This window comes from Odocoileus virginianus, chromosome 14, assembly GCF_023699985.2.
Source record: "Odocoileus virginianus isolate 20LAN1187 ecotype Illinois chromosome 14, Ovbor_1.2, whole genome shotgun sequence".
In the NCBI taxonomy this organism is placed as follows: domain Eukaryota; kingdom Metazoa; phylum Chordata; class Mammalia; order Artiodactyla; family Cervidae; genus Odocoileus; species Odocoileus virginianus.
In genome coordinates, this window is record NC_069687.1 from 16493204 (window position 1) to 16516232 (window position 23029).

A 23029-nucleotide genomic window follows, 5' to 3' on the forward strand; every position below is an offset into this window, starting at 1 on the left:
AAATATAAGTCAAGATATGTTTAGAGGATAAAGGTAGAGGATAAAAGGTTGGGTTTAAAGATAAGTATTAAAGATTCTCTCATTAGTAAGCAGAAGGTGGTTTTGGTATAAGCACACTAATAAAACTGATTTATTATAATACTGTTTATTTTAGTCTCATACAATAAGGGGACACAGAAAATGCATGTGATAACTACAATAAGTAGACTATAAAGTCATCTCTAACTCATCATATGCTTTAAAAATGCCTTAGCTCACACTCTTTTGAGATTTTGGAATAATATGAATAAATTATGGGAGCATAAAATAGGCAAAGAATGGTGAGTATAAGTATAATGTTAAGCAATAACCCTGATATTTAAGACATCAAAGATATTGTTTTTTACCTTCTTGGGAGAAAAATAACAAAAAACATAAAATATTTCTGGACATCAATGCCATAAAGAAATTAGGCAAATTGTGATAATCTGTCTTTACAAACATTAATCTGTAATAGTGGAAGGTCAAGAGCGTATTCATAATGGAATACTAGTGATCTGATGTTTAATGAAATATTCAAATTCACACATATTCAAATTCACAAAGCTTATTGAAAATGAGATAGGAATTCAAAATTCTGTCCTCAAATGTTCATGGTTATTTCAATATAGCATGTTAAGCATATGTCAAACCTACTGTGATGCTGTTGCCAAGTAATGCTTACTTCACTTTGTTTCTATATAACTATCTTACTTATTACAATATCCCAGTGTAAGTAAAGATTGCTTAGAAGAGAATTGTTCTTGTATAACTGGTGTTCTTAATAAGGATTTTTATCACTTCCTTTTAAAATCTGAAATCCTTTGTACCTCAAAAGATCTACATCTTTTGCAATCTCTTCATTGTAATTGGATACACAATTACCAACTAACATTATTCATAATAACGTCTTTCATCAAATTGTCTTTCTCATCATTTCTTGACTAGTATCTATTGAAAGATTAGGAGTTGAACAAAAAAATAAAGGATTGTCAGTAATGATCTCAGTCTAAATAAAAATGATGATGTGGAATTCACTTGCATTACATACTAAAAATAAGTATTTGTTGACTCTTGTACTATCACTGTTCTCAACAAATTACCACACATTTTGCAACTTAAACAGCATCAATTTATCATCTTGGAAGTCCAGGAAGGGATTAACTGGATCTTCTGCTTAGTGTCTCTCCAGGCAGAAGTCAATTTGTTGGTCAGGATGGTGGTCCCTTCTGAGCACCAGAGTTCTCTATCAAGCTCATTAAAATTGTTGGCTGAATTCAGCTCCTGGCAGCTGTAGGACAGAAGTCTCATTGCTGTTTTAGATTTGTGGTCTATTGGAGAGGTTTTCCCTCAGTTCCTGGAAGCTACCTCCAGGTCTTAGACACAAGCCCTTCTCAAAACATGACAGTTTTTTTTTTTTTTTTTTTTTAAGCTAGAAGGAGAATCTTATTTGCTTCAAATCTCTACATCCAGTCTCCTAAATTGGAGTCTGAGATAAGTTATTCAAGAGAGTAAAAATCCCATTTTATTCATAAGTTCTGCCATTACTCAGAGAAGGAAACTATAACAGGATGTTTATACAGGTGTCTTAAAAATCAGTTAGAAATCTGCCTGATAGAATTCAACAAATATGCCGGAATGTCAACAATATTTCAGTAATTAAAGCCACATTGCTGTTCAGTCATTAAGTCATGTCTATTTTGTGAGCCCATGGACTGTAGCCTGCTAGTCCCCTCTGTGCACGGGATTTCCCAGGCAAGAATAATGGAATGTGTTGCCATTTTCTTCTCCAGGGGATCTTCCCAACCCAGGGATCAAACCTGTGTCTCCTGTATTGATAGGCGATTCTTTACCGCTGAGCCCCCAGGGAAGCCCAAAAACTATATTAATACCTTGCTAATGACCTTATTAATTCTCAAATCTGGTTTCTATCTGAATAAGGTATAAGCTTTAAAATATAGAATTATGAGGCTCCATTCCACTTATATTAGAATTTCTATTATGTGGCCAGACTATGATATTTTTAATACTTATCAAGAGATTCTAACATTTAACCGGGTTCAAAAGCCACATTTTTTAATAGAAAAAAAGCACATGAAAGTTTGTGTTAAGATGACTTACATAGTCCCATGAATCTTAAATTTTCTTTTTACAGGCATGCTTCAGAAATATTTCAGGTTTATTTCCAGACCACCCCAATAAAGCTTCCCTTATAGCTCAGTCAGTAAAGAATCTGCCTGCAGTGCAGGAGACCTGGGTTTGATTCCTGGGTTGGGAAGTTACCTGGAGAAGGAAATAGCAACCCATTCCAGTATTCTTGCCTGGAGAATCCCATGGATAGAGGAGCCTGGTGGGCTACAGTCCATGGGGTCACAAGAGCCAGGCTCCTCTCTCCTGGGATTCTACAGGCAGGAATACTGGAGTGAGTTGCCATTTTCTTCTCCAGGGGATCTTCCTGACCCAGGAATCGAACCTGGGTCTCCTGCACTGCAGGCAGATTCTTTACTGACTCAGTTACAAGGGAAGCCACAAGCCAATGGACTACATAATAATAAAAAGGTGAATAAGAAGAGGACAAGGATATTATTTAAATATGTGTGCATGTGTATGTTATAATATTAGGAATATTCAACATAAAATAAATATCAAAATTAAATGATTAATTATTAGTTGCAACAGATGTGTACTATGACAATTTTAGGAATTAAGTGTACTGCTCTGATCTTGTAATAAATGAAGGGTAGAGGGGTATTGAAACTAAAGTCTTTCCTATTGCAAAGCCTGTGGGTTTTGATACACCAGCCCTTCATTGACCTTACATTATATGGGAAGTTATTCTCTGCTTTTCTACAATCCTTTTTTACAGTTTGCTCTTTATTTCTTTGTTTCTACATTAGGTTAAAAAAAAATTAAGCAATAGCTAATTTTGCTTTTCTACTGAAGATTTGATAGTATTAATGAAATAACGTGTTTGGAGTATGGCTTTAAAACTGTATGTATGAGTTCATGAATGAAAAGCAGAAGACATACATTTTTAATGTTTCAGAAAATATAGCACTTTATATTTTCAGAAAAAATATTACATTTTATGTTTCAGGAAATATAGCACTTTATATTTCAGAACATATAACAGGGAAATAAAAGTAGCTATAAAATCATCTACAGGTTGATATTTAAGTTACAGGAGATATTACTGCAGAACATACAAATTCAAAATCTACATAAATTGAACTGAATGGTATCTCAAGATGTACGAGTATGAAGTGAAGTGACGTTATGGATGTGGGAGGTATTAATTATTTTGTATGTATTGGTGTCCTGTTCTGACTTGACTTTAGCCAACTGATAGCTAGGTTTGGGTATACCTCTTGATTGACACAAAATAATCAGATCCTTAAATAGCGCAGCCTCATATTAAAGGGTATATAAGAATATTGTAGCTCAGAATCTAAATCAAATTCTGAAGTGACTTTCCAAGTATATCTTACCATTTTGGAGAAGGAAATGGCAACCCACCCAATACTTTTGCCTGGAAAATTCCATGGACAGAGGAACCTGTCAGGCTACAGTCCATGGGGTCACAAAGAGTTGGATACCACTGAGCATGCACACCTTCATTATCGCGTAGTTTCTAATGCAGGAAAATAGGATGTAATTTGTTGAATGAGGTATAGCTTCCAGTCTGAAAAGAGCATCTATCAGTAATAGTAAATATAGCTGCTTTTTGGGGGATTACCAATAATACACAAAAGCAAATGCCTGGAATGTAGTAAGCACTCCATAAATTAAAATCATTTTAATAATTGAAAATTTTACCCATCAAAGGACATTTTAAGACTTTCAAGATATTAATTTCATATATCACATAATTTATTCATTGATAATTTTGAGGGGTAGTTGAAAATTGTATTAAGAGGTTTGAATGTGACTGGTTAATACAAAGACATAAGTATGATGCAAAGTTTCATTGCTTAATAACTTATTTTTCCCAATTCACTAACATTTTTCACTATTAAGTAATATCAGGTGGATGCATAGTACATTAAGCAACTAAATTAAACAAACAGCCACAAAATACAGTCATTTGTATATTCATTTTCTTTGTATTTCTTATATTGTGCTCACATTAGCCTTGAGCTTTGTCTTAGACATGGTTTTTATGGAATCTACACAATTTTTGTAAATCTTGTGCTTTTGTTCCTCAGAATTTGGAAATCTCAAGTAGTTTCACCTGTGTTTTAAAGGTAAAATCCTGTATTATAGTGTTTATGTGCTTATTAGGAAATTAACATGCTAAATTTTGTTAGGTCTGGCTGTTTTGTTTTACTTTGCGCCCTGCTTACAAATTTGCATCTTTTCTTTATTGGTCTTTTTCTAAGCCATATTTCCCCCATAAACCTTCCACTTTTTAGAGCAAATTATGCTGAATGCAACATTTATAGGAATTTTTACTCTCCATTCTCCCAGAAATGTTTTTATTTGATTTCCTGTTATATACTGGACAAGGTAATTATTCATTAGAAAACACATTCTGACAGTATGAAAAAGCAGATACAAATAAAAATGTGACATTTATTATTTACATGTTTGCAACTTTGTAATTTATCCAATTCACTAATAACTGCTTGCCAGAGCCTAATTTGTGCCAGTCACTGTATTATGTGGCAAGATTAAATTTTTGAAAAAAAGAGGTTATATTCAGTCCTTGCCCTTGTGAGATCTAGTGAGATCTATATTTTAGTTGAGGAGATAGAGATAGGAAGTTACAATACAATACTATAAGGGGATCTCAGGAGTCATGCAATGTATTCAATGGAGTATAAGAGAGTGATACCCCCAGCCATGCATTTTTCATGATGCAGTCTGCAAGGTTCTCACTACAAGAACACTGGAGTGGTTTGCCATTCCCTCCTCCACTGGACCACATTTTATCAGAACTCTCTACTATGACTCATCCATCTTGGGTGGCTCTACATGGCATGGCTTATAGCTTCATTGAGTTACACAATCCCGTTTGCCACTACGAGGCTGATGCCAAGAGAATTATCAATAACGGCAGATATGCAGATGGTATCACTCTAATGGCAAAAAGCAAAAAGGAAATTAGGAGCCTCTTGATGAGGGTAAAAAAGGAGAGTGAAAAAGCTGGCTTAAAACTCAACATTCAAAAAACTAAAATCATGGCATTCAATCCCACCACATCAAGGCAAATAGAAGGGGAAAAAGTGAAAGCAGAGACAGACTTTATTTTCTTGGGCTCCAAAATCACTGCTGACAGTGACTGAGGTCATGAAATTAAAAGACAGTTGCTTCTTGGAAGAAAAACTATGAAAAACCTAGGCAACATATTCAAAAGCAAAGGCATCACTTTGTCAACAAAGATCCTTATAGTCAAAGCTATGGTTTTTCCTATAGTCATGTGCAGACGTTAGAGTTTGGCCATAAAGAAGGCTGAGCACTGAAGAACTGATGCTTTTGAATTGTGGTTCTAGAGAAGACTCTTGAAGTTCCCTTGGATTGCAAGGATATCATATCAGTCATTTGTAAAAGAAATCAGTCCTGAATATTCATTGGAAGGACTGATGCTGAAGCTGAAGCTCCAATATTCTGGCCACCTGATGCAAAGAGCCGACTCACTGGAAATCACCCTGATGCTTGGAAAGATTGAAGAAGGCAAAAGGAGATGTGGGTAGCAGAGGATGATATTTAGATAACCTCACTGACTCAATAGATGTGAATTTGAGCAAACTCTGGGAGATAATGAAGGACAGGGAAGCCTGGCATGCTGCAGTCCATGGAGTCACAGAGAGTCAGATGTAACTTAGGGACTGAACAACAAAGAGAGTGATGCTATTATTACTTTTGAACTAAAAATAATAAACTCAAAGCTAGGCATTTTTATGGAAAATACTTATTAAATAACCATTAAGATCACTTGCACATTTCCAAGGAAATCCAAGAGGCTCAAATTTAGCAGCTACACAGCCAAAAATGCTGCCTAATTTGCATCACAGTCCTATTACAGTGAAGACTTTTCAACTGTTTGTTCTGAATACTGACATTCTTCTGAGTGGACGCTAAATATGATAACACTACTGCTATGGTCTTCAGAATAAGATTGGTGGAAGACTTGTTTCTATGTGACCCTTGGTTCTGAATAGAAGTTCTGTGAAGAAGTACTATCTGAAATGTTTCATGTATCTGAGTTACAGCTAAATATTAGAAAAGAACATCCTGGTTTCTATTTTTGAAATAAATTAAACTTTGCCCCAACAGAAGTGAAGTTGCTCAGTCCTGTCTGACTCTTTGTGATCCCATTGACTGTAGCCTACAAGGCTCCTCTGTCCATGGAATTTTCCAGGCAAGGGTACAGGAGTGGGTTGCCATTTCCTTCTCCAGGGGATCTTCCCAACCCAGGGCCCCAAGTATCCCGCATTGCAAGCAGAAACTTTACCTTCTGAGCCACGAGGGAAGCCCCAAACTTAGTCCTAACCATATACAAAACTCTTTCCTCATGATTCACTTTTCACAAACCTTATCACTTTCTGTACCCATTACTGTGGTCTTCTATCCTGAAAAGCCATCTGTAAGTCAGGCTTACTTCCTTAACCCTTCTCAAAATGCAATTTCATTCCTCATATCTTTTTTACTGAAAACACACTTCCTGCTTCCCATAAGCAACCAAGAACTGACTTTTATATTAGCATTTTATAGATTGGTGAGCATAAATACCAGTGATAATTTCTAAAACCTTTGTTTTCTTAGAGAGAAACAGAGGAAAAGTGTATATAATTGTTGATCAACCAAACACATTTCCAGTATAGGTTTCACAAAGGTAGAGACTAAATCTAACCTCTTTTTTTTCAAAATTCTAATCTTGTCACACAATTCATAGACTGGCACAAATTATGCTCTAGAAAATATTCATTAAGTGAATTAGATTCATAGGTGATTCTAGTGGGAAGAACCCTCCTGCCTATGCAAGAAACATGAGACTTGGGTTCAATTCTTGGGAAGAGGGCATGTCAACCCACTCCAGTATTCTTGCCAGGAGAATCCCATGGCCAGAGGAGCCTAGAGGGCTATAATCCATAGGGTTGCAAAGAGTCAGACATGACTGAAGCAACTTAGCATGCACACAAGTTTTCAAAGACATATAAGTAATAAATGTCACATTTTAATTTGTATTTGCTGCATCATAATGTCTGAATGTGTTTTCTATCCAAGATATAGTAGGAAGTTAAATAAGAAAAATTATGGTAAAATGTAGTGTCATTTCTACCGCTGAATAGCTATAAAAGCTTCCATGCTGTTGCAGCATATGAGTGTTTAATGCTAGGTTGTGTCCAACTCTTTGCAACCCCATGAACTGTAGCCCACCAGGGTCCTCTATCCATGGGATTTCCCAGGCAAGAATACTGGAGTGGGTAGTTATTCCATTCTCCAGGGGATCTTCCTAACCCAGGGATCAAAGTTGAGTCTCCTGCATTGGCAGGCAGATTTTTTACCACTGAGCCACATGGGAAACCCCTCATGGTATTGCAGTACAACTCCTTTAACTTTTGTTTCTCAGTAGGTTTGACAGTGCATGGAGTATTCTCAGGATTCTAGGTTTCCAAGCATTGTGATAACTCACATGTATTGTCATCATCTTGATGTCTGTGAATGTAAACTGTGCTATGGTATGAATACTTGTATCCTCCAAAATTCATATGTTGAAATCCTAATACCTGACGGTATTATGAGATGAAGTGTTTGGGAAATAATTAGGTAATGAAGGTGGAGCACTCATGAATGAGATTGGTCTGTTGAAAAACAGATCCCAGAGGTCTTTCTAGTCCCTTCCACTATTTGCGGATGCAACTAGATGGTGCCAGCTATGACCCAGGAAGAGGATCCTCACCAGAATGCAAAGATATGGTATCTTGTTTTTGGACTTCTCAGCCTCCAGAACTATAGGAAATACATTTTTGTTTTTTTGTAAACCTCTCAGTTTGCAGTATTTTTTTTTAAATCAGTCTGACCATACTAAGATAAATAAATAAATAGATAGATAGGTATGTAGATGGATAATTGTTGTTTTTTTCCTCCAGTGGCATAAGATGCTGAAATATCATTATGAACTTCTTCTTCAATAAAATGCTTGTCCATTCTTTTGGTGGCATTATTTCTTCTGAGGGAAACTCTCCTTTTCAATTCAGTAAAAATAATAATGAAGTAAATATGATGTTAAAATTCTTGTATTAAATATAACAATTGGGGGACTATCCATATGTTCTGACCATCAGAGAAATAAAGATATATATTACTTCTTGGTTCAGAATGTATTATTCATGCAGGACTTGACCTCAAACTTACAAGGATTTTTGAATTTTCTTCCCATTTCATAAACCCAGCTTCATGTAGATGATATAATATATGTTAAGATCAGCATATCCCAAAGAAATTACCTGTTTCCACAATTATCAACCACAAATTTTTTTTATTTTAGAAATAATAAAATTTATGCATAAAGTGTGTAGTGATATGACATTTTTGTAGTGAATGACATTTTAGACAAATGCATAGGAGGAGAGAAGACAAAATCAAATTACAGGCAAGTACCTGTTTCATCATCTATTGAAGGACAGGGATCTGATGGGTCAACTGACTTCCATTAGCTGGTCCTATGATAGTGGCTAGCTTGGCCTTGGCTGTTGGCAGTATTGGGCACTCAACAGGACTGGTAGGCAGATCATTACTGCTGAAAAAAGAATATATATATTGATGAGCACAAATAACAGCAAGGTCATCCTATTTGCACATTCATTTAAAGACATTAAAGATAGGAGGAAAGATTGATTGATTTTCACAGGTTAGATTATCTTACTGATCTGATTTTTCAAAGCCTTGTGTACAGAAGAAAGGTTTAGACAGACGTTCATATTCAGTCACACCTATTTTAAATTTGACTTCCTATGCCATTTTTTCTAAAAATGTCTTTTAAACTAATCCTATAATAGCTTTTGCTTAAAATTCCTAAATTTTGACAAAACGTTTAACCTTCCCAGATGAAATTCCATAAATCTTCATTTCAGATTATCTTTTTACCAGACAAAGAAGATAAGTTTTATCCATTTTCCTCCCCAATTGTCTACAGCTCCTCAAATGAAATTACTACTGGTATAATTATAATGTCCAAAATTCTATTTTGCTTTGTTACCAAATTATGTAGAAACATCTTACACTATTAACTACATTTAAAAACATGTTTAACTAGTTAAATAATTATTTTAAAATACCAAAGTAGCTAAATGTATGGGCTTTGGCAGTCGGGACATCCTGTTAGGAGTCAGTACATGACCTACAAGTTCATGTTCCTTAATTTTGCCTTCAGGTTACTGTCTTTGCCCCTCTCCATATATCACTTCAACTCAGTAATGAAATGCTGTTAATAATGCACTGCTTTAGGGCCTGATGGATGAGTAACACCAAATTCATGATGGGAAACTCAGTTCAAATGGTTACTTAATGTTCTTTGTCAATCATTCAGTCCTTCTATGCTCAGTTGCAAGACAAGAACAGTTTCTCAAAATATCAATAGAACATCTACTAGAACATGTCCTTACTTTAAAAAATAATAGGGTCCTCCACTTTGTCTTTATATTAATAATTATTTAAGTGGAATATTCCAATATGGAAAAGCTAATAAGAACAGTTATTATCAAGAGTCTATGTATCAAGGATGCCAAACCTCTATAGAAATGTTAAAGGGCACGCACACACACACACACGGCTTCCCTGTATCCTAGATGTGCATTACTGTGGGTTCCGGAGCATTCCTGGTGAAAGTTGAAACTGCCTCCTGTATGTGGAAGGCCAAGTGAGTCCAGAAAAAGAGAATGACCACTCCAGATTTGTAGTAGGCAGGGGCTATAAGAACTCAGGGGACTTACTTATGAGGCTTGTCTTGGGCCACTGCACAAGTAGATCCAAATACTTGCCAGACAGAATCTTTAATTTATACAGAGGTCTTAACAGGACTCAGTTGACTATACAATCCAGACAGTCTCCACAACACATTGTTCTCTCAAGACCGCCTCCTTGAAAATGGCTCCCACTGTGGGAACAGTGGGCAGAGTGTACATTCCAAGGACAGCGGAGGGGGTGAAGAGCCTCCAACTGCCAGGGTCTAGTTTGAGAGTCAAACTCAATGACCCCTCAATAAACTCCTCCAACAATTACATCTGTATTACACAAGCAAAGGCAACTATAATGTGCACACAATTGATGGATATAATCACCTCCAACATTTCACCCCTCATAATCAGTTCTCACAATCTTACATGCTATCCTTAGGCACACAAAGCCCAGAGTGGTCAATACGCGATTTCTTTAGTGTGGAGGTGGCTTGTTCGGTAGCTATCTGGCTGTCATTGGAAGCAGATATCATAGTAACAATATGGGCACCTACAAGAGAAAACATTGCAAATTCCAGCAGATAAAGCCTTTCCCAGGCATGCTGGGGCTTGACATTCTCAGCTAGCAGCATAACATGATGATCCATGCTGAGAGTTGAAGCGATGGCTGTCTTCCCAATTCCATACCTTTCCAGTGCTGAATATTCTGGCAGGGCTCCCCAGTCTGACATATGGGGCAAGAAACCCTACTGGTTGACCATTCAAATGTATTAAAGCCTGGAATAATACTTTGATTTACCAGTTAGTGATTTAATCTTCTGTTTTAGTATGCTATTCTTCCTTTCTACCACCCCTGCTGCTTGGAAATTATAGAAAGCATGAAGACTCCCTTCAATGTCATGTTCTTTTGCCCAGCCTGGCAAATCAGGTCATTTGAAAAGTGACTCTCTCCCCGTTACTGCCTCGTGGCAATATTCCTACATGATACTCAGCTTCTCTAATTCCATAATGATGGCAACATGGTTTACTTGGTGACAAGGGAAAGCCTGGGTTAAGCCAGATGTGCTGTCCACACACACCAAGGCATATTTACAACTCTCTTTGGAAAGTTAGGGCCAATATAATTAATTTATTTATCCTTCACTGATTGGAAACTCTGGTGGATGGCCTCAGATTCCTTTGGTATTCACCTTGGACATTGTTTAGAATGCACAGGACACGATCCTGGATTAACACAGTCACTGTATTTCAAGAGCAATCCTACATTCTTGGCAATACATCCTGGGGATTATAGTGATTGCTCTTCCTATGCACCCAATCTCCTGTATCTCCTGATGGATCAGTTGCTAAGGGTCATGTGTATGTGTCAGTCACTCAGTCATGTCCAACTCTGCAACCTCAAGGAGTATAGCCCACCAGGCTCCTCTGTCCAAGGGATTATCCAGGCAAGAGTCCTGGACTGGGTTGCTATTTCCTTCTCCATGCTAAGGATCATACCCAAGCTATAAAATATCCCTGTTTATCTGAGGGCATCAGTGTCTTGGGGCTTCCTTTCTGGCTCAGCTGGTAAAAAATCCGCCTGCAATGTGGGAGACCTGGGTTCGATCCCTGGGTTGGGAAGATCCCCTGGAGAAGGAAAAGGCTACCCACTCCAGTATTCTGGCCTGAATAATTCCATGGACTGTATAGTCCATGGGGTTGCAATGAGTTGGACATGACTGAATGACTTTCAATTCACTTCATCAGTGCCTTGTGAGCTAGGATATGAGACAATGGAGACTGTCTCAGGACCTTACAGGAAAACCCAAATGTCTTTTCATATATCCCAACTCTACAGGGTTTATTCATAACTATTCACCCCTCAACTTGCCATTGTCAGAGCTATAGGACTCTAAACATTAGAATAGCCTGTCAGTGCAGAAGGATTAATGGCCAGGGCTCATGATTCAGTTCAGTTCAGTCACTCAGTCGTGTCCAACTCTTTGCAACCCCATGGACTGCAGCATGCCAGGCCTCCCGGTCCATCATCAACTCCCGGAGTTTACTCAAACTTGTGTCCATTGAGTCGGTGATGCCATCCAACCAGCTCATCCTTTGTAGTCCACTTATCCTCCCACCTTCCATCTTTCCCAGCCTGGGGGTCTTTTCAAATGAGTCAGCTTTTCGCATCAGGTGGCCAAAGTATTAGAGTTTCAGCTTCGACATCAGTCGTTCCAATGAATATTCAGGACTGATTTCCTTTAGGATGGACTGGTTGCATCTCCTTGTAGTCCAAGGGATGCTCAACAGTCTTCTCCAAGACCAGAGTTCTAAAGCATCAATTCTTCGGCGTCAGCATCAATATGCTATCTAGGTTGGTCATAACTTTTCTTCCAAGAAGCAAGTGTTTTAATTTCATGGCTGCAGCCATCATCTGCAGTGATTTTGGAGCCCCCCAAAATGTTTCCCTATCTATTTGCCATGAAGTGATGGGCTCATGGTTACCGTCAACCAAACTGCTCTGGGTTTAGCCCACTGGCTGCTGTGGTTTCTTCCTGTTTTTGTGCAGATGGTGGCAGTGTTGAGACAAATAAGGATTGTAATTCATGGGGACCAGCAGCCCTGACTAGACCCTCTGTGAAAATTTCCCCTCCTCTATCTGTACAGGCCATGGGGGCTGTGAAAGGAATAAGGATGGTCTGAGAATTTGGAGGATCTACACATTCTATGAGGACTAGTTGCAGCCATATTTCTAAGACAATGGATAGAGTGCTCATCTGCATGCAAAGGGGCAGGTCACTGAGCGAAAGGGGGATTTTGCAGAGGTGAATTCAGGGAAAATATTCTCAACATACCACTTGATTGAAAGGCAAGTTCTGACTATGCCATGCTGTTCCTTCTTTTTTTCAACTACTTATGGTGTTTTGTGCCCCAGGTGAGGGGGGTGCTTTTAGTTCATCATTTTATACAGTAATCTCCACAGAATCTATATATTTTATTTCTCCAATTAATTGTTTCCCTCAGGAATATCCTGACAGCATACCATGTGTTAATAAAGTCATCAGTGCATGGTTTTAATATTATTAGAAGATATTTTCTCAAATATTCCCAGTTCTCCCTGTGTCAAATGACGCTGGATCTGAGAACTGAGTTTGGAAAATGGAAGGTCATTGCCTGTTTCTTTTTAAGGCAACTCAAATTTGTACCAGAGTTGTTTTCCTTATTAAGCAGATCAAGTGTTACTGTGTGTGAGTGACTTCACATTTGCAAACTAGGCACCTAATGATCCATTATCCACCACCAGAGATCCCAGCAGTGGTCAACCTGAATGTGGACACCATACTCACCGTGCCTCTGATGGCTCAGCGCTGTCAGCTGGCCTCAACAGCTCAATATTCCTTTATCTTTGCTGAAATAAGAAACCTTGTTTCAGCTGCAATATCTTTTTCTTACAGAGAACAGCCGCAGTGGCACATTGCAAAGACGCTGTCACTCCTCTCGCCAATAAATTTATCAACTTTAAGGTTCAAATGGGACCTTCTGGACCTGTTTGAAAGATATATTAAGGGAGTGAGGTAACAAGGCTACATCCCTAAGCACTTAGATTCTTTCTTCTCCTCTCAGCAAGTAATTTCTATCTTTCAACTTCACATATAGGAGGCCACAGTTGAGTAGAGATTTCAGCTAATTACCCAAGCAAACAATTAAAACATCTGTCTGTGTATTGAACTAGTGGATTGTAATCACAATCTTTGCTAAGTGCATTTGTGTTAAGTCAGACACTCTGGAAGCAGATTCTGAGATGGGGACTTATAAATATTTGATTTATTAAAAGAATATCCTTAGCAAAATTTGATAATGAAATGAGATAAGTAGGATGATAAAGGTAGAGTCTATACTTCCATATATTATAAAAATGTAGCTTCAAATTCAATTTAGAATAATTCTGATGTAATCAACTTGCTGATCAGAGTCTTGCATACCTCTGTGAGTGTAGAGATGACTGGGGGCTCAGTTTTATTTTTGCTGGCAGATCAGACTTTCAAGAGAATTCATAGCTGGAACAGCTTGGAGATCAACACTCTAATGAGTATTAGCATAGATTTCATCTCTGCCCTCTGTGTGCCCTATTGCGCAATCTGAGCGTCTGAGAGGTGACTGAGAAAAGAGACATGAACCCTAGCCAAGTCACTCTGTCCACCACTCCCCCCCACCGGTGTAAGTTTTCCTTTCCTTTCCTTTTCTTTTTTTTTTTTTTTTTTTTACAGTGGGTACTTTCTGGCATGTGTTGCTGTGCAACACAAAAACACCTACAATTTGTCCATTCTTCCCTGTGTGCCATTCCTTTCTCCAGAGGATCTTCCTGACTCCAGGGACAGAATCCACATTTCGGCAGGTGGATTTTTTTTACCACTGAGCCACCTTGGAAGCCCGCAGCGTTCCATAGGTCTGTCTATATCATTGTTTCCCAAACATCTGGTCCACAGTTGTAAGTCTGGCTTCTTCCAGGTGAGAACTGGAGAAATTTGCTGTATCAGAAAACAAGGGTGTCACAGTCATTAGTGGTTTCAGCCCTCCAATGTGAGCTGGTGAGTCCCAAGAGCACTCTGGAAGGGGAAAAATACTTGTGATTTAGCAATCATCAGATTACAGTCACTCCCTATAATGAGCCCCAAGGGACCTCGGGATGTTGAAAAACACAGGATCCTGGCCCAGGATAGCTGAGATGCATATGAAAAGAATGATATCAGTAAGCCCAGGCCGACATAGGAAAACACTGAATTCCTTAACTTAGATATCTGGTTTTATTTAATTCAATAATCTTTTGATGTTCAGACTAATTGCCTTTTGTTGCAAAACTTCTATATAATCTGGCTCCTCCGAACCCCTCCTTGGAGCAGTTCTCTCAGGGTTACTTGGGATACTGTCTCCTGGGCTTGAAGTCCTAAAAATTCCCACTAAATAAAGCATAAATCTTAACTTTTGTTGTTGTTATTCAGTTGCTAAGTCATGTTGGACTCTTTGTGACCCCTGGACTCTAGCACACCAGGCTTCTCTGTCCTTCATTACTTATCTCCCAAAGTTTGTTCAAACTCATATCCATTGAGTTGGTGATGCTATCCAACCATTTCATCCTCTGTCACCCACTTCTCCTTCTGCTCCTGCCTTCCATCTTTCCCAACATCAGTTTTTTTTTCTTTTTCTCAACTTTAGGGGTTGTATCTATTTTCTGGGTCAACACAGGTTCTTGATCAACCAGTGGAACCATTTGTAAATTAACACAAATCCATGTCCCTCCTAAACTCAGGACACTTCTCTGTACACAACAAGTGAATGACCAGGTATAGTGCCAAAATCTCCAACCACTAGGGAATAGCATATCCCCTATGGCTTTTAAGACTATATTTAAGCATGTCAGTAGCATAGCAGCAGATCCTTATCAGGACAAATCAATTCATTTAAAAATCAAGTCTACAATAAATGATGTTTATTCTATTCTCAGCTTTTATAAGTAATATTCCATGAGTCAATTTTATTGCTGTTCAGTCACTAAGTTGTGTCTGACTCTTCGTGAGCCCACTGATTGCAGCCAGCCAGGCTCCTCTGTCCTCCACCATCTCCAAGTTTGCTCAAATTCATATCCATTGAGTCAGTGATGCCATCTAACAATCTCGTCCTCTGCTGCCTTCTTCTCCTACTTTCAATCTTTCCCAGTATCAAAGTCTTTCCCAATGAGTCAACTCTTTGCATAAGGTGGCCAAAGTATTGGAGCTGTAGCTTCAGCATCAGCCCTTCCAATGACTATTCAGGGTTGATTTCCTTTAAGATTTACTTGTATGCAGTCCAAAGGACTCTCAACAGTCTTCTCCAGGACCACAATTCAAAAGCATCAATTCTTCTACAGTCAGCCTTCTGTATGATCCAACTCTCACATCGATACATGAGGTGTGGCAATAATGTTTGTACAACCATGTTCATTGACATGACTATTTGGATTATCTGTTTAGATAGGTTACATATGTCTAGTGGCTTCCTTTGTGGTTCAGCTGGTAAAGAATCCACCTGCAATGCAGGACACCTGGGTTCAATCCCTGGGCTAGGAAGATCCCCTGGAGAAGGGCAAGGCTACCCACTCCAGTATCCTGGCCTGGAAAATTCCATGGACTGTATAGTTCATGGGGTCGCAAAGAGTCAGACATGACTGAGTGACTTTCACTTATATGTCTAGTGCCAGGTATGTGATTTTCATCTTATTCTGGATTCTACTATGCTGACTCAACTACTCAATGATGTGACAATTCTGAAAGGATAAGGCAATGGGATGGGAAATGACTTGCAAAATCATTTGCAACCCATGGCCAGAGGTTCAGTTTCTACCAAGGCTTATCAACATGATGGAAGTACCTTTAAATATTGTTTAGTTTTCCATTGCAAGTGTTAATAGAATCCTCTACCTCTGCACTGGGCTTCCTAGGTGTCTCAGTGGTAAAGAATGGTAAAGAAACCACCCGTCAATGTAGGACACATGGGTTGCATCTCTGGGTCCAGAAGACCCATTGGAGGGAGGAAATGGCATCCCACTATTCCAGTATTCTTGCCTGGAACATCTCATGAACAGAGGAAACTGGTGAACTATGGGGTTGCCAAGAGTCAGTTATGAGAGCACAAAGGGCTCTGCATTAAAACATGTTTTGTGGTTTGCCAGAGACACTTTATAAAAAGTTCTCTACCACAGATACCTCTATTACTATGGTATTTGATAAATCATATGGCTAAAGTGACATTTTGCTTGCACTTTCATTGGATTCCACTGAAAATCTACAGACATTCATGGCACTTAATAAAATGGCATGTGAGTATTTTTAATTGAGAATATACTGCCTCTTAACTGCAGAAGTTGATATGTTTATACTTCCTTTTAAGTGGTAGGGAGTTTAATTTCTGGCACTTTATCTTGGAAGAGACACCCTAAAGGCACCCAAGAATATTGGCATGCTTAAATATTCACCAATGTGGCAAGCGGCCAGAACTTCCTACTCAATCCACTGTAGGTCATTGGCTAAAGCCTGAAGGGTGAAGGATTATAACTCCCAAAAGTCTCTAAACAGCATGGCTTGTATTGCCCATGGGCAACATTTCAGAAAAGTGTATACTTTTTATTCATTAATGTAGGCTGTCTGCTCCAGCATTGACATAAATATTTAGTCTAATCTAAAATTAGATTTTTCTTCCTGATTAAGCTTATTGGGAATTCATAAAATTTATACATATAAATTCATATTTATGTATACATTTCCTGGTAGGATTTTCACACACACACACACACACACACACACACACACACACACAAGCATACATATAAATATATATAAGGAAATTTTTCACTTACTCTTTTTGTGAATAAGCTATCTTTTCATGGTCTTGACTTTGCAATTAGTCCCCAAGGACAAGTTCTGGTCTTACTCTTATTATAGGTTCAGGAAAAATGAGACATTAGGGGGAGGTAAAATCAAGATATTTGGATTCTCCTTGCGAGTTAGCTGCCTCTGGTGTGATGAGTTCAGCATTCTAAAGCAGTGTAGAAATGGCTTTATCAAATGGCTAAAAGGATGAATGCACAGAACTGCTTTGGCTGGCAAAATATGATCAGTAGGGTTTCTGGATTTTTTCTTATGACCCCTATTTCATCTTTACTGATAAGTGATTTCTCTTTCGTGGAGTAAATTCAACGAGGCTGGGAATTCAGCTAATCTAATTTGGCAGCCCTCAAAGGCAATCCCTTAGTGCGATTTTTGGCTATTTGAACACTGTATCTGAAAGAGATAAGATTCTTTAAGGAGAAAGATAATCTCTTTGACTTTTTTTTCTTTTTTTTTAGCAGAAAATTAAGAATTCATGTTTTCTTTCTATTTATTTAACTTCTCTGTACAGTTAGGAATAGCTAATTCAACTTTCATTTTGAATTCTTCATATCCTTGCTTCTATTCCTTGTCAGTTGATGTGTGGTTCCCAAAGTCTTACCTTCATTTTGTAGATCATCTGAACACCATATGTGATAATTTAACTGCTAACTCCTTGAGATGGATTCATCATGTCCTTTTCTGTAATAAAAGCATGGTTTTCTTTGCATCACATAAGCAGGTCCAAAAAACAATTTTCCATTTCCTTTATGCTGGAAAGTCTTTTACCTGCATTATTCTTGGTACTAATTTATTTATTAATCACTGTTCTTTACTGAAAACAAGACACATTGTTTTATTCAAATTAGACCAAAATTATTTTTAAATGTTTGTACATAATGAATTTCTACATTGTCTCAAAAATAGAATGTTAAAGAATTAAAAAGATTATTGCACCATAGACTGTTCTGCTGGTGATGCATATATTTTGTCAAGGAACATGGGCATTAAAACTCCATTACTGGCACTGGTCTCGGCTTTGCCACTAATATTGCTTCTGCTGCTAAATCTAAATGCTGAACATTCCTGCTGCTACCCCATCAGGAAGAAATCTCTATATGCCTATTTTATAGGTTCACTAACTTCTGAATTAGGTATATCTGACTGGCATAGTTATATGGGAGGCTGGGGAAAAATGAATTTCAGGTCCCAGTCTTGCAAAATTATTCACCCATAATATGAAATTTTCCAATATATGGGGAAATGTATTTAAAAGCGCTTATTGACCAATGAGCATGCAAAATGGTCAATATGTTGGAAATGTAATCAGTATTTGTAAATGCCTACAAGATGAATCTATCAAAAGTAATTTTCATTCACTTATAAGTACAATATAAAGCAGAACATATAAGGAGAAAGGAATAGTGTGTAAGAGGAGGTGAAATGAAAGTAGGTCAGAATAGCAGGAATATAAACGTATAAAGCATAATTATGGTGAATCTGGTTGAGGAAGGGTACCAGAACAAAGGATCAGACTGGGTAAAGCATCAGTAACTAAATCAGGAGAGACTTTATAAGCCTTGTTAAGGCAATAGACTCCCAGCACGGGGTAGTATTGAGAACGATGAGTTGTCTGAAAATGTACCCCGCTTGCAAGGTCAAGTCTCATGGATGTTGTTTTTGTGGATACTACTATAAAATACAAAATTTCTGAGACAGACATCTTTACTATTCACAGCAATGACAGCAGTCAGAGTTATCACCATTTCTATGGTGTTTCCCTAAGCTTCAATTACCATAAAACTATGTAAAGAAGTCTAAAAGACACCTACCCACGTAGTGTGCTGAATTACAGAAGAGCAATAATGAGTTTAAGGAGGCAAAATGTTTTGTTTTGGAAGTAAGCTTGCCTGCTTTTGCTCTGGAAGAAGACATTATCTTTATTTTACAAGCTGGCCTGTTTTTTGTTTTATGTTTTCCAAAAGGAGATAATATCTCTACCAAGCAAGGTTATTTACTACACAGATAACTTAGAAAAGAGTGTAAGGCAAAGAGTATCTTGGAAGGCATAAAGAAATGTGAAAGAGCCAGGGAAGATTATTAAATATTTCCAGCTTAAAAATATTGGATAGATATATCTTCTTCTCTTTTTTCTTGGAATATGAAGAATTACTTGAGAATTGTTGTTTTTGCTCAGTTGCTAAGTCATGTCCGATTCTTTGTAACCCTGTGAACTGCAGCACGGTAGGCTTTCTTTGTCCTTCACTATCTCCCAGAGTTTGCTCAAATTCTTGTCCACTGAGTCAGTGATGGTATCTATCTTATCCTCTGTCATCCCCTTCTCCTCCTGCCTTCAGTCTTTCCCAGTGTCAGGATCTTTTCCAATGAGAGTACTTCCTGTCAGTTGGCCAAAATATTGGAGCTTCAACTTCAGCATCAGTCCTTCCAATGAAAATTCAATGTTGATTTCTTTGAGGATTAACTAGTTTGATCTTCACACTGTCCAAGGGACTCTCAAATCTTCTCCAGCACCACAATTCAAAAGCATCAACTCTTAGGAACTCAGCCTTCTTTATGGTCCAATTCTCACATCTGTACATAACTACTGGAAGAACCATAGCTTTGACTATACAGATCTTGGCCAGCAAAGTGATGTCTCTGCTTTTTAATATGTTGTCTAGGTTTGTCATAGTTTTCTTCCAAGGGGCAAGCAGTTTTGAATTTTGGGGACGCAGTCACCATCTGCAGTGATTTTGGAGCCCAAGAAAACATAATCTGTCACTGCTTCCCTTATTTCCCTTTCTATTTTGCATGAAGTAATGAGACAAGATGCCATGATCTTAGGTTTTTGAATTTTGAATTTGACTTGAGGCTATCTTTCTCAAATAAAGTAAATGAGAGTACTAGATAACAGCAGTTAAGAGAAGGGGCAGTTGCACATTGGGTCAAGAAAAACAAAGTACAGAACTGTATAGAAATGGAAGTATGGATAAAATTATACCCTATTTTACCTAGATATATGGACGTTTGTTACTTACATACAATAACATCTCTTCCTCACATGTATTCAGTTCAGTTCAGTGCAGTCACTCAGTCGTGTCCAACACTTTGCGACCTCATGAACTGCAGCATGCCAGGCCTCATGTCCATGGAGTTGATGATGCCATCCAACCATCATCCTCCTCATCCCCTTCTTCTGCCCTCAATCTTTCCCAGCATCAGGGTCTTTTCAAATGAGTCAGCCCTTCACATCATGTGGCCAAAGTATTGGAGTTTCAGCTTCAACATCAGTCCTGCCAATGCACACCCACGACTGATCTCCTTTACGATGGACTGGTTGGATCTCCTTGCAGTCCAAGAGTCTTCTCCAACACCACAGTTCAAGAGCATCAGTTCTTTGGTGCTCAACTTTCTTTACAGTCCAACTCTCACATTCATACATGACCACTGGAAAAACCATAGCATTGACTAGACAGACCTTTGTTGCTTTTTAATATGCTGTCTAACATACAGATGGCTAAAAAACACATGAAAAGATGCTCAACATCACTCATTATCAGAGAAATGCAAATCAAAACCACAATGAGGTACCATTACACTCCAGTTCAGGATGGCTGCTATCCAAAAGTCTACAAGCAATAAATGCTGGAGAGGGTGTGGAGAAAAGGGAACCCTCTTACACTGTTGGTGGGAATGCAAACTAGTACAGACACTATGGAAAAGAGTGTGGAGATTTCTTAAAAAACTGGAAATAGAACTGCCATATGACCCAGAAATCCCACTTCTGGGCATACACACCGAGGAAACCAGATCTGAAAGAGACACCTGCACCCCAATGTTCATTGCAGCACTGTTTATAATAGCTAGGACATGGAAGCAACCTAGATGCCCATCAGTAGATGAATGGATAAGGAAGCTGTGGTACATATACACCATGGAATATTACACAGCCATTAAAAAGAATTCATTTGAATCAGTTCTAATGAGATGGATGAAACTGGAGCCCATTATACAAAGTGAAGTAAGCCAGAAAGATAAAGACCATTACAGTATACTAACACATATATATGGAATTTAGAAAGATGGTAATGATAACCCCTATATGCAAAACAGAAAAAGAGACACAGATGTATAGAACAGACTTTTGGACTCTGTGGGAGAAGGCGAGGATGGGATGTTTCAAGAGAACAGCACCGAAACATGTATATTATCTATGGTGAAACAGATCACCAGCCCAGGTTGGGTGCATGAGACAAGTGCTCGGGCCTGGTGCACTGGGAAGACCCAGAGGGATCGGGCGGAGAGGGAGGTGGGAGGGGGGATTGGGATGGGGAATACATGTAAAACCATGACTGATTCTTGTCAATGTATGACAAAAACCACTACAATATTGTAAAGTAATTAGCCTCCAACTAAAAAAAAAAAAAAAATGCTGTCTAAGTTGGTCATAGCTTTCCTTCCAAGGAGTAAGTATCTTTTAATTTAATGCCTGCAATCACCATCTGCAGTGATTTTGGGAGCCCAAAAAATAAAGTCTGCCACTGTTTGCACTGTTTCCCCATCTATTTGCCATGAACTGTTGGGACCGGATGCCAAGATGGTAGTTTTCTGAATGTTGAGCTTTAAGCCAACTTTTTCACTCTCCTCTTTCACTTTCATCAAGAAGCTCTTTAGTTCTTCACTTTCTGTCATAAGGGTGGTGTCATCTGTATATCTGAGGTTATTGATATTTCTCCCGGCAATCTTGATTCCAGCTTGTGCTTCATCCAGCCCAGCGTTTCTCATGATGTACTCTGCATATAAATTAAATAAGCAGGGTGACAATATAAAGCCCTGACATACTCCTTTTCCTATTTGGAACCAGTCTGTTATTCCATCTCCAGTTCTAACTGTTGCTTCCTGACCTGCATACAGATTTCTCAAGAGACAGGTCAGGTGGTCTTCTATTCCCATCTCTTTCAGAATTTTCTACAGTTTATTGTGATTACACAGTTAAAGGTTTGGCATAGTCAATAAAGCAGAAATAGATACTTTTTTGGAACTCTCTTGCTTTTTCAATGATCCAGCGGATGTTGGCAATTTGATCTCTGGTTCCTTTGCCTTTTGTAAAACCAGCTTGAACATCTGGAAGTTCATGATTCACATTTTGCTGAAGCCTGGCTTGGAGAATTTTAAGCATTACTTTACTAGCATGTGAGATGAGTGCAATTGTTCAGTAATTTGAGCATTCTTTGGGATTGCCTTTCTTTGGGATTGGAATGAAAACTGACCTTTTCCAGTCCTGTGGCCACTGCTGAGTTTTCCAAATTTGCTGGCATATTGAGTGCAGCGCTTTCAAAGCATCATCATTCAAGATTTGAATTAGCTCAATTGAAATTCCATCACCTCCACTAGCTCTGTTTGTAGTGATGCTATCTAAGGCCCACTTGACTTCACATTCCGGGATGTCTGGCTGTAGGTGAGTGATCACACCATCATGATCATCTGGGTTGTGAAGATCTTTTTTGTACAGTTCTTCTGTGTATTCTTGCCACCTCTTCTTAATATCTTCTGCTTCTGTTAGGTCTCTACCATTTCTGTCCTTTATTGAGCCCATCTTTGCATAAAATGTTCCCTTGATATCTCTAATTTTCTTAAAGAGATCTCTAGTCTTTCCCATTCTGTTGTTTTCCTCTATTTCTTTGCACTGATCACTGAGGAAGGCTTTCCTATCTCTCCTTGCTATTCTTTGGA